We start from the raw sequence: 12,137 nt of genomic DNA, 5'->3' as shown, positions 1-12,137 counted from the left end.
ATTCTAAATGCATTTCACTGCTGGTATTCACGTAGTAAAGTAGTCAAAACTTCTTTAACCCTTTTCATGACATCTCAATTAAGCTGTAATGATTGAGGCTCAGGACATTTCTTAGGATTAATGACTGGCTGGGAAAGTGAATGGCTTGAGGTGAAGCCAAGGGCCATTAATTCCCTCTGGTCATTAGTCCCCCAGGAAATGCCTTAGGCCTGGTTTGATATTAGCATTGCCATCTGCAAATATACTGTTGGATTTCTTGATTGGTTTGAAAATAATTTATTAAGACATCATATTTTAATTTCTGCCCTGTGTACCCAACACTTCCAAATTTCCATTCCTGGTTCTCCATCCCTCAATGTTGACTGCAGCAACATAGCTGAAATGGTTTCTTTGGTCATACTGCACATTTTCTTTGAAATAGTCAAAATAAATTAAAGTTATTTTCAAATTTGAAGTATCAAAGGGCCATTTGTCCTTATGATGTTATTTGCTAGTGAAAATCTTGGCATGACAGTGACTGGCATTTCAGGTATGTGTGTAGTATTAACATGTTCTAGCTGATATCACCTACCTTCAGAAAAGGTGTTGAACACGTTTCTAAATTTTGTCTGTTATCTAATGCATATAAATCTGCTCAGAAAGAATACTTATACTTTAGACTTTTTGTTAGAAAATAATCAAAACTTAGTCATAGAAATTCTATTTATGAGAGCTGTCTAAAACTTCCATGTTCATTCATTCCTCTAGACATTCCACTTTATCTTTCAATAAAGGATCACTAAAGTTTGGAATAGAATTGTTTTTGCTGAATAGTACCTTGAAGCTATTTCTGTATTCAGTTCAGTTCAGTTCAGTTCAGTCGCTCAGTCGTGTCTGACTCTTTGCAACCTCATGAATCGCAGCACACCAGGCCTCCCTGTCCATCACCAACTCCCAGAGTTTACTCAAACTCATGCCCATCGAGTCGGTGATGCCATCCAGCCATCTCATCCTCTGTCGTCCCCTTCTCCTCCTGTCCCCAATCCCTCCCAGCATCAGGGTCTTTTCCAATGAGTCAACTCTTCGAATGAGGTGGCCAAAGTATTGGAGTTTCAGCTTCAACATCAGTCCTTCCAATGAACACCCAGGACTGTTCTCCTTTAGGATGGACTGGTTGGATCTCCTTGCAGTCCAGGGGACTCTCAAGTGTCTTCTCCAATACCACAGTTCAAAAGCATCAATTTTTCAGCACTCAGCTTTCTTCACAGTCCAACTCTCACATCCATACATGACCACTGGAAAAACCATAGCCTTGACTAGACAGACCTTTATATTAAGTTAGAGAACTTTATTTTTTAGAAAATTTTAACAAAATTTTTTTTACTACAAGTATGTTACTACTGCTGCTGCTGCTGCTAAGTCACTTCAGTCATGTCCGACTGTGTGCGACCCCATAGACAGCAGCCCACCAGGCTCCTCTGTCCCTGGGATTCTCCAGGCCAGAATACTGGAGTGGGTAGCCTTTCCCTTCTCCAGGGGATCTTCCCAAACCCAGGAATCGAACCCAGGTCTCCGCATTGCAGGTGGATTCTTTACCAGCTGAGCCACAAGGGAAGTCCAAGAATACTGGAGTGGGTAACTTAGCCTGTCTCCAGGGAATCTTCCTGACCCAGAAGTCGAACTAGGGTCTCCCGCATTGCAGGTGATTTTTTACCAACTGAACTATCAGGGAAGCCCATTCCATGCTATTAGGGAAATTAAAATGGAGGTAGACTTCTTCAGACTTCAGACTCTGACCAACTTCTGACATTGCCTGGACCCTGTCTGCACTACCTGCTTGCCTACTATCACACCAGTTGTTACCAGCAACTCAAGCAGGAACTTTAGATAAGAAAGGGAGTGTGTCTTGGAGTGGGCCTCGCCAGCCCCTCAGGATCTAAGAAGTCTTATGACTCACAAGGTGAAACAAACAGCATTGTAATAGTTAAAGGAAAATCAGAGCTTCATTTTTGCTCACAAACTGATGATGATTATCAGTTTGCAGCCTGGGATTAATAAACAGGAGCCCCCCAAACTGCAATTTGAAGTCTCACCCATGGTATGGAACACTTTCCCACTAGGACTCCAGATTGCTGTTAATATAGGACTTCCCAGAGCTGTTCAAGCCTAAATGTAGTTGTTGGCTCAATTTGGAGATGTATATGCTGTTACTTCTATTGTTTCTGTCTTTTTTCCCCTAATGACTACATACTGAAATTAGGTTAAATAATCTATTGAAAATTGAAGTTATTTATTTGTGTGTAACAAGTGGGTTCTTTTGTTAACAAATCCTTTGAACTGAAAATGAAAGTAAAACTTTCAGCAAAACACATGCCACTATTCTTTTTATGAGGGCCAAGGGAAAAATTTCTCTGAGACTTCATATCAGAAATAGCTGGAATTAACCTAAGAAACTAGTATTTTTTTTTTTTTACCTGTTGGACACTATGGAATTTGAAACTGGCCTTATTTCTTTTGTTTGACTGCTAGAAAGCATAAAGTCAAATTTTCAAGCCAGCTTTGGCAAAATTCTTAGAGCAGATATTTTGAGGACAATTTTACCTCTGACTATCCTTTTCCTATCCTCATTTATATTCCCTCTTTATTCACCACCAAGTTCAGAATATGTACCTTTGTCAGCTCCTGCTAATTCTGTTTAGATGGAATTAACTAGTTAATTAATTACTAGATGCATTGAGCAAAATGTTTTTTTCCCCTCCTCAGTCCAATGCTCACTTCCATTCACTCCTCACATTTAGTCACATCTTCTTGTAATGTGTCTGCAGCTTGCCCACCTCTGAAGCACATCTGTCAGGACAAATGTGACTAGAATCACCAGTCACACAATATCTGGAACGAGAAGTCCCGGGGCTCTTTCCCAACATGTTTACCAACTCAGCTATAAAGTATTTCTTATTCCCTACCTGAAATTGCTGTTAACTTCTGAAAAATAGTTTTTGTAACAAATTGCTGCTTCTTATTTCTCAAATAAATCTCTGTTAACTAACTAGTTTTCTACCTTGGAATATCTATTTTAGATTGTAAATTTCTAAGAATGATAACCTACCTGAAAGCACACAGAACATCAAGTGTAAATAGTTGCTTAGTAAGTTTTATTAAAATGTCAATAGAAAGTGACTCTTAATGGAAAAAAGGAATGAAGTAAAATAAATTAGGTAAAAGACTACTAGACCCCTCCCCAAACACAATGACGACCCCTCCTCTTGAGAGGCAATACGCAGAACCAGGCTTGGCAAAGGGACATTACCATGCAAGAGACTATCAGCCCATCTATGAACCTGTCTATCTACTTATGTTTATCTATAATTTTGATGATTGACATGAAATTCTTGAGTCAACTGAAGGTCAATGCACGAAATACTACTAGGCTTATTGATCTGAGCTGTAAAATGACAACACAAGGTCTGTATTCTGTCCTCAGATCAATGCCACATGTGTGTGTGTTCCTGAAGCACATGGTATATGCTGTGTCTGTCTGGCAGAAACATTTGTGCTTAAAATACAGCCTGACAGTTCCTTGCCATCTTGCAAAACAGTGTGGCTTATTTAGAACAAATCTGTTATGACTGACCACAGAAAGTTGCATGTGTGTTTCTGAGCCTCTCCCTATGAATAGGCAAAAGGACCATCTGGGCACGTGGCATTTACACATCTTTGAGCAAAGTTAGCATTCTGCCTCCCAGTAAAATCCATCTCTCAGGGACTCTGTGGGTTTGTAATGCTTCCTGTAGAATAGAGGAGGAAAACAAATGCACTTCAGTAAAACAGAAGTATCTTTTTTTTCATCTGTCATAGCCACAGTTTGATAGTATCTGTATTTCATTTTCACTTCGGAATATCACAAGAGAGAAATGGCAGGAAGCAAGTTGCTTCCACATGGTTGTGAAAGGGAGTTGTTATATTTGGTTGCTCTCTGTGGCACATCTCTGTGAAATTAAAAAAAAAAAAAAACTCATCTACCATCCTTGTGGTGGGGGAAAAAAAGGAATGTCCTTATCTTTTTCAAAGAAAAATTACTGTTAAAATAATACAGTGATCATATTGACATTCTCTCTTTGTCTATCTTTATTAAAAATCAATTTGACATAATTCAGGCAAATATTTATACATATATACTTATCTTAAAACATGTATTCTATTGGGCAATGTAGAACACTCAGAAAAAACATGAATTAAGACAGACTTATTTTGTCATTGAAAATGACTAAACTCCAAAAGCTTTCTAATATTAAGGAAATCAAGGCATTTTGGTTAACCATAGAGTAAGATGACTTTTTTTTAAAGAAAATTCATCATAATTTAAATAGCCAAGCAAATTACTGACCATTGCTAAAAATGATCATCTTTTTACTCAGAACATTTTTTTATCTTTTTTTAAAGTGACTTTCAAAACATATGGTTTATTCTTTTCACTATCCTTGACAAAAAAAAAAAAAAATGTCTCTCATCCTGGAATAATGAATTAATTTAGAAAAGAGTAAAACTGAGGCAAGTATTGCTAATGAGAAGGGTGGTCAGTTGGGAACTAACCTTTTCGGTTGAAGGACATATGTCACTATAAGACAATGAGGCTGATCTCAAACGACCTTTCAACTCTAAAATTCTACATGACATTCCCTGAAATTATCTTCTGCAACTTATAAATTCAGAGAGCAATTCCAAAGGAAGAGTGCCAAAATGTTTTACAGCAATGGCAACATTGTTAAATTTCATGAAGAGCATCCGGAGGGCGCCATTTTGAAAGACAATCACATTTTGTCACACATGATTGTCGAAAAAAATTGTCAGTCCCATTGCTTTCTAGTTACATATTTTACTTAAGCTTCAGTTGTTTTCCTCCCATCTAGTGAAATATTAAATGAGCTAAATTGTTGCCAAATCTTGTCTTTTAATTTAAGCAATTTTCCTGTACTTTCACTCTTTCTCTTTGTTTCTGTAGTCCCTGTCATGATCTAGATCAAAGGTCAGCAATTTGGAGGTTGGGGGGGGTCAGATATTAAATATATTAGGCTTTGTAGGCCAAGAGGCAAAATCAAAAGTATAATGCAGGTATTTTATACAAGAGAGAAAACCCCTGTTCCATTTGCCTGGGGTGGGTATTTCAGGTAATGTGGACACTTTGTGACCAGATGCAGTCTAAAGAAGACTTTCATAGGTTGATGATGGACTAAACTAAGGGGGAAGGACACAGCAGGCAGTGGGGCTGGTGGCTGCCATGGTCACCATCACCATCAGTCTAGTGAAATCCAGATCCTGTGCACCACCTCAACTTGGACAGATGCTCAGAGGTGAAGTCATTCACCAGACTGAGATTTGACCACTTGGTGCACACCAGTTGCCAAAGCAGAGTCCGCAAAGTGTAGGTGGCGATGGGCACAGACCCTGGGCAGTGAGAAGGTGTGACTTTAGCTGCTGGGTGTGAAGCAAGCATGGGGAAGGATCCTCCATGCTTCCTAAATGGCCCTGGGTCTTCACAGCTCTTAGCGCTAGTTTGCTGGGGTAATGCCCACAATCAGTACAAAAACAGGCAAGCAGGCCAGTTTGAGCTCAGCCATGGTTTGTCAACTTGTGTTTAAGATTATCATTAGCCTGCAATCCTTGTTTTATTAAATCCCAAGAAAGGGCCATCTCTTTGAGAAATAATCTTTCCTGAGGAAAATAGTAATAGGCATAAAAAGATGCTACACTCATCCTCAGGAACTGTTTCTTCCAATAAATTATTTTTAGGTCTATCCCAAATTTATCACTTAGCAGTTTCTCCTGTTCTTCCTCACTTTAGCAGAAAAATTTAATGTCCCAATTCCCTTCATGAATAATGGAACTTAGGTATTAATAAATTCTTAAGTGGGTCTGCATTCTTTTCCTAGAGGCTAATCTGCACTATGGTTTAGAACAGGGGTCAGGAAACTATAGCCTGTGGGACAAAACCAGTCACCCCTCTCCCCATTTTTGTATGGCCCACAGCTAAGAAAGATTTTTACATTTTTAAATGGTTGGAAAAAAATCAAAAGAAAAATACTATTTTGTGACACATAAAAATTTATGAAATTCAAATTTTAGTGTCCATAAATAAAGTTTTATTGGAACACAGCCATGCTTATTCATTTACATATTATCTATGACTGCTTTGCACTAAACGGCAGAGTTGAGTAGTTGCGACAGAGACCATATGGCCTGCAAAGCCTAAAATATTTACTATCTGGCCCTTTACAGAAAAAAAGAATGCCAACTGCTGGTTTAGAGTACAACTCTAAAATCAGACTGTCTGTGTTCAAATCCCTCCTCACCATTTTTAGTACTGTGTTCTCTTGGACAATTTACTTAACCTCTTTTTATACCAGTTCCTTCATTATGACAGGGATATGGTAGCACCTACTTCATATATTGGCATGAACAACAAATGTATTGATTTGGCATATAGTAAGCATTCAATAAATGTTAGTTATTTTTATTGTGTTTTTCTGAAATTGGATTTACTTGTAGAAATATGCATAATAATGAAACAAATATGATCTTTCCATCTATAAAAAGCAACCAGATGGCAAAAGTATTTGAATTTTCACATGGAGTGTGTTGGTATTATAAACATTAATAAGAAACATTTAGTTGGAACTATAGATTCTGTACAAGGATGTGGAAGACACCATGACTTCTTCCAGAAGCTATTAGTCCACTGAGAAAACAAAGTTCAAACACATGAGACAGAAGTACCTTAAAAAGATTACTTTCTCTACCAAAAGATTTTAAAAACATACATTTTTTTCTACTGCTGTAATAGCAACAGAATATTTAATTATTTTGACTATACTGGATATATTATTGACAGTAAAAATAAAATCAACAGACAGAAATCAGTTCCATTTCTATACACTAACATTAAACTATCTGAAGAAGAAATTAATAAAGCAATCCCATTTACAATTGCATCAGAACAATAAAATGGAAATAAATTTAACCAAGGGGGTATGAGACAGATACAGTGAAAATTATAAGACACTAATGAAAGAGATTGAAAAAGATACAAATAAATGGAAAGATAAACTGTGTTCTTAAATTGGAAGAAATAATTATGAAATGTTCATACTACCCAAAGCAATCTACAGATTCATTGCAATCGCTATCAAACTTCCAGTGTTATTTTTTACAGAAATAGAAGAAACTATCCTAAAATTTGTATGGAACCACAAAATATCCTGACTACCCAAAGAAGTCCTGAGAAAGAACAAAACCGGAGGTGTCACACTTTCTGATTTCAAAGTATATTACAAGGCTGCAGTAATCAAAACAATACAGTACTGGTATAAAAACAGGCACATAGGTCATGTATGGAGGTGAGAGCTGGACTATGAAGAAAGCTGAGCGCCGAAGAATTGATGCTTTTGAGCTGTGGTGTTGGAGAAGACTCTTGAGAATCCCTTGGACGGCAAGGAGATCCAACCAGTCCATCCTAAAGGAGATCAGTCCTGGGTGTTCATTGGAAGGACTGATGCTGAAGCTGAAACTCCAGTACTTTGGCCACCTCATGCAAAGAGTTGACTCATTGGAAAAGACCCTGATGCTGGGAGGGATTGGGGGCAGGAGGAGAAGGGGACAACAGAGGATGAGATGATTGGATGGCATCACTGACTCGATGGACATGGGTTTGGGTGGACTCCGGAAGTTGGTGATGGACAGGGAGGCCTGGCGTGCTGCAGTTCATGGGGTCGCAAAGAGTCGGACACGACTGAGCAGCTGAAATGAACTGAACTGAACTGAGGCCAGTGGAACAGACTACAAAGCCCAAACTTAAACCCACTCATAAGCAGTCAACTGATTTTTGACAAAGGAGCCAAGAGCACACAGTAAAGAAAAGACAGTCTCTTTAATAAATTCTGTTGGGAAAACTGGATAGTCACATGCAAAAAAATGAAACTGGATCCCTATCTTACACTTCTCACAAAAATTAACTCAAGATCAGTTAAAGACTTACATGTAAGACCTAAAATTGTAGGACTCCTGGAAGAAAACATAATAAAAAATATTTTTAACCCTGATCTTGGTGATAATTTCTTCAAGGAACAATTAAGAAATTATTAATAAGACAAAAACAGAGGAACAAAACCTGAAATAAACAAATAGAATTATATCAAACTAAAGGGCCTCAGCACAGCTAAGGAACAACAAAAACTGAAAAGGCAAACTACAGAATGGGATAAAATATTGGTAAACTATACATATGAAAAGGAGTTGATATCCAAAATATATAAGAACTCATGCAACTCAATAACAAAAGAGTAAATAAACCAATTTTAAAATGGGCAAAGGATTTGAATAGACATTTTTCCAAAGAAAACATACAAATGACCAATAGGTATATGAAAAGTTGCTCAATATCACTAATCATCAAGGAAACACAAAACAAAACCACTCTATCACTTCACACCTATCAAAATGACTGTCAAAAAGACAAGAGATAACAAGTGTTGGTGAGAATGTGGAGAAAAAAGAATCCTCATAAACTGTTGGTGGGAATGTACACTGGTGGAGCCACTATTGAAAACAGTGTGTATACTAACGCATATATGTGGAATTTAGAAAGATGGTAATGATAACCCTATATGCAAAACAGAAAAAAAGACACAGATGTACAGAACAGACTTTTGGGCTCTATGGGAGAAGGCGAGGGGGGATGTTTCGAGAGAACAGCATCGAAACATGTATATTATCAAGGATGAAACAGATCACCAGCCAAGGTTGGATGCATGAGACAAGTGCTCGGGGCTGGTGCACTGGGAAGACCCAGAGGGATCAGGTGGAGAGGGAGGTGGGAGGGGGGATCGGGATGGGGAATACATGTAAATCCATGGCTGATTCACGTTAATGTATGGCAAAACCACTACAATATTGTAAAGTAATTAGCCTCCAACTAATAAAAATAAATGGAAAAAAAAAAAAAAAGAAGAAAAAGTGTGGTGGTTCCTCAAAAAATTAAAAATTTAACTATCACATGATCCAGCAATCTTACTCCTGGGTATATATCCAAAGAAACTGAAAGCAGTATATATTGAAGAGATATCTGCACACCCCTGTTTATTGCAGAATTATTCACAATAGCCAAGATATGGAAACAACCTATATGTCCCTTAACAGATGAACAGATAAGTAAAAAAGTCTGTATATCACAAGAGAACATTATTCAGCTATATAAAAGAAGGAAATCCTACCATTTACAACAATATGGAAGAACCTAAAGAGTAGCTAAAGTGAAATAAGTCACACAAAGACACAGTATATGGTATCATTTATATGTGGAATCTTAAAAAAAAAAAAAAAAAAAGCAATGTTAATAGAAACAGAGAAAGAAAGGTGGATTCCAGGGACTCAGGAGTAAGGAAATGAGGTTGATGTAAGTCAAAGGATACAAATTTTCTGTTATAGGAATAATAAGTTCTGGGGATCTAATATACAGTGTGGTGATTACAGTTAATGATATGGTATTGCATACTTAAAAGTTACTGAGAGTAGATCTTAAGCATTCTCACCACACACAAACAGAAAAGAGTGATTATGTGAGGTGATGTATATATTAATTATCTTAATTCTGGTAATCATTCCACAATGTATGTGTATATCATCATCACAGTATGCACTTTAAATACTTACATATTTGTCAATTATTCCTTAATGAAGTTAGAAAAAATTACTTTTTCTACCAAAAAATGAAAAATTTTTATTTTTTCCTGGTATTTTATAGCAACTCAGAATTCTGAATTATTTCAAGATTATTTATTGAGACTAATAACAGTGCTGAGCCACAGATCATCTACTTTTCTTTCCCTTATCAACACGTTTGTCACCTATAACCTAACGTTTATTAGTCCCACCTTTGAGGCAGAATAATGGCTGAATGATGAATTGTAAATTAGCTTTTTCTTCTTCTTACTAACATCAGGGATCATAAATAGACTTGAAATTTCCCAAAGCATTCTAAATGGACAATACTGTTAGCACATAAATTACAGCTCTTAATCAAAAAGCTCTATTTTGAATTTAAAATTGATAATCAGAGACTTTCAATAAGGGAAACATGACCACTCATTAATTCAACAACTATTTATTGCATACCACAGAGTATCCAGAAAGTGAGTTAGTCGTGTCTAGCTCTTTGTGATCCCATGGACCATAGCCCACCAGGCTCCTCTGTGCATGGAACTCTCAAGGCAAGAATACTGGAGGGGGTAGCGATTCCCTTCTCCAGGGATCTTCCCAACCCAGAGTTGTGAACAAATCAGAGAGCCAGTACTCCATGGAACCTGGCATTCTTGTGATTCAGGAAAGGTATGAAATGATCCTGACTTACTACTCTCAAAGTTCCTTCCAGTTTATCCTGTCAAGAATTGCACACTAATATTCCCTGAACCCTATTTTTGTCAGTACATTTTCTTGTTCAAAAAGCTAAGGAAAAATAAAAACTGAAAAGGTGACCTAAATAATAGGATAAAATGTTTGTAAACTACATCTGATCAGATCCAGTGCAAATTCCTTAGCATGGCATTTAGGGCTTTTTGTGATCTAATCCAAGACTATCTGTTCTGAATTTTCTCTTATTACTGCACTTCCACCCTTTCACTCTTAACTCTGTTTCAGACAAATTTATCTACTTTGCTTCCTATGATTATATCTTTTGCTCCTCCATCTCTAAATCCTAAAAAAAGACTACCTTAATCGGAAATGAAAACTGGCTAGTGTTGATGGAAAACTTTTAAATGTAAAAATATGAACAAAGCACAAATGAGGTTTTATTCTTTCTCTTAGATATCTTTTTGTCTTCTCTCTAGCATAACAAGACTGAATCTTAATCAATGCCTCCTGGAACTGTTTCTGCCACATATAAACTGCCTTTTATTTTTTAAACATTTTTTTTCTCTCTTTGCTCAATTTAATACTCAAGGTTGTGGTGGATCATTCAACATTAAATTTCAAACTTTCATTGTATAGCAGTGACTAAAATTGTATTTAAAGCCTTCAATATTTAAATTTTGCCAGACTAGAAGGAATATGAAGACAAGGGCTGTGACTATATGATCTTGTCAAGTGCTGTTATCTCTAGCAGAAAAGAATTCATAAATATTTTTATTAAATCAATGGATCCTATTTTCTCTCTAAAAACACTCCTCCCTCAATTTTTATTTAATGAAATATTATTTAATATCTAATTTGAATCAGGCAGGTACTATATTAATCTATAATAATGCAAAGATAAAAAACAAATATTGAAAAAGTTAACAGTATATTTTAATAAGGTGAATGGAATATAAACATTTCTTTTCCCATATTTCAATAAAAGTTTATTTGACTCTTCATAATAATTCTAAGCATAGCCTTCTGTGCTATGTCCAGTTTCAAAAAATATTTGCATTTTTCCACCCACAACACTCTTAAGTACTCAATGATCAGGACCAGTCTCTTCTCTCTGAATTTCTTTAGAATTTTTTAGGCAGTACTTTACATGTGCTAAGTCACTAAGACACTAAGACTGTCCGACTCTGCAATGCTATGGACTGTAGCCTGCCAGGCTTCTCTGTCCATTATATTCTCTAGGCAAGAATACTGGAGTGGGCTGCCATGCCCTACTTCAGAAGATCCTCCCAACCCAAGGATCAAACCCACTTCTCCTGCGGCTCCTGAATTGCAGGTGGATTCTTTACTGAGGAAGCATATATGCAGTTGATGATAAAAAGCCATTTTGTTGAACTGAACAATTTTGGCAATAAAAATGACTAACATATGCAAAGCCCTACATCATAAATGTATAATGCCACATAGCAAACTTCAGAGTTAATAGTCACATATACAACTTCAGCTTATATTTGTTATTTGTTTTCCATTTTCTGCTATTTTACGTACAGAGTAAGAACTTTGCCTTAGAAACCTAGGATCCTACGTCCAGGTCATTCTTTTCAGTAGATGTGCCAACTGCCCACAGCCCACAACATATATTCTGCATGACTGCATCCTCAAGCTGAACTTTATTGGAAACTAATCCCAGAGAGGAGTGTTCTTGTCTCACTCTTCACCATTTTCGTTATAGCTTATCTTTTTCCTAATTCATTCACTAG

Source organism: Cervus canadensis, chromosome 15 (genome assembly GCF_019320065.1).
Source record: "Cervus canadensis isolate Bull #8, Minnesota chromosome 15, ASM1932006v1, whole genome shotgun sequence".
NCBI lineage: Eukaryota > Metazoa > Chordata > Mammalia > Artiodactyla > Cervidae > Cervus > Cervus canadensis.
The sequence above is the reverse complement of the archived record's forward strand: the minus strand, read 5'-3'. Positions refer to the sequence as shown.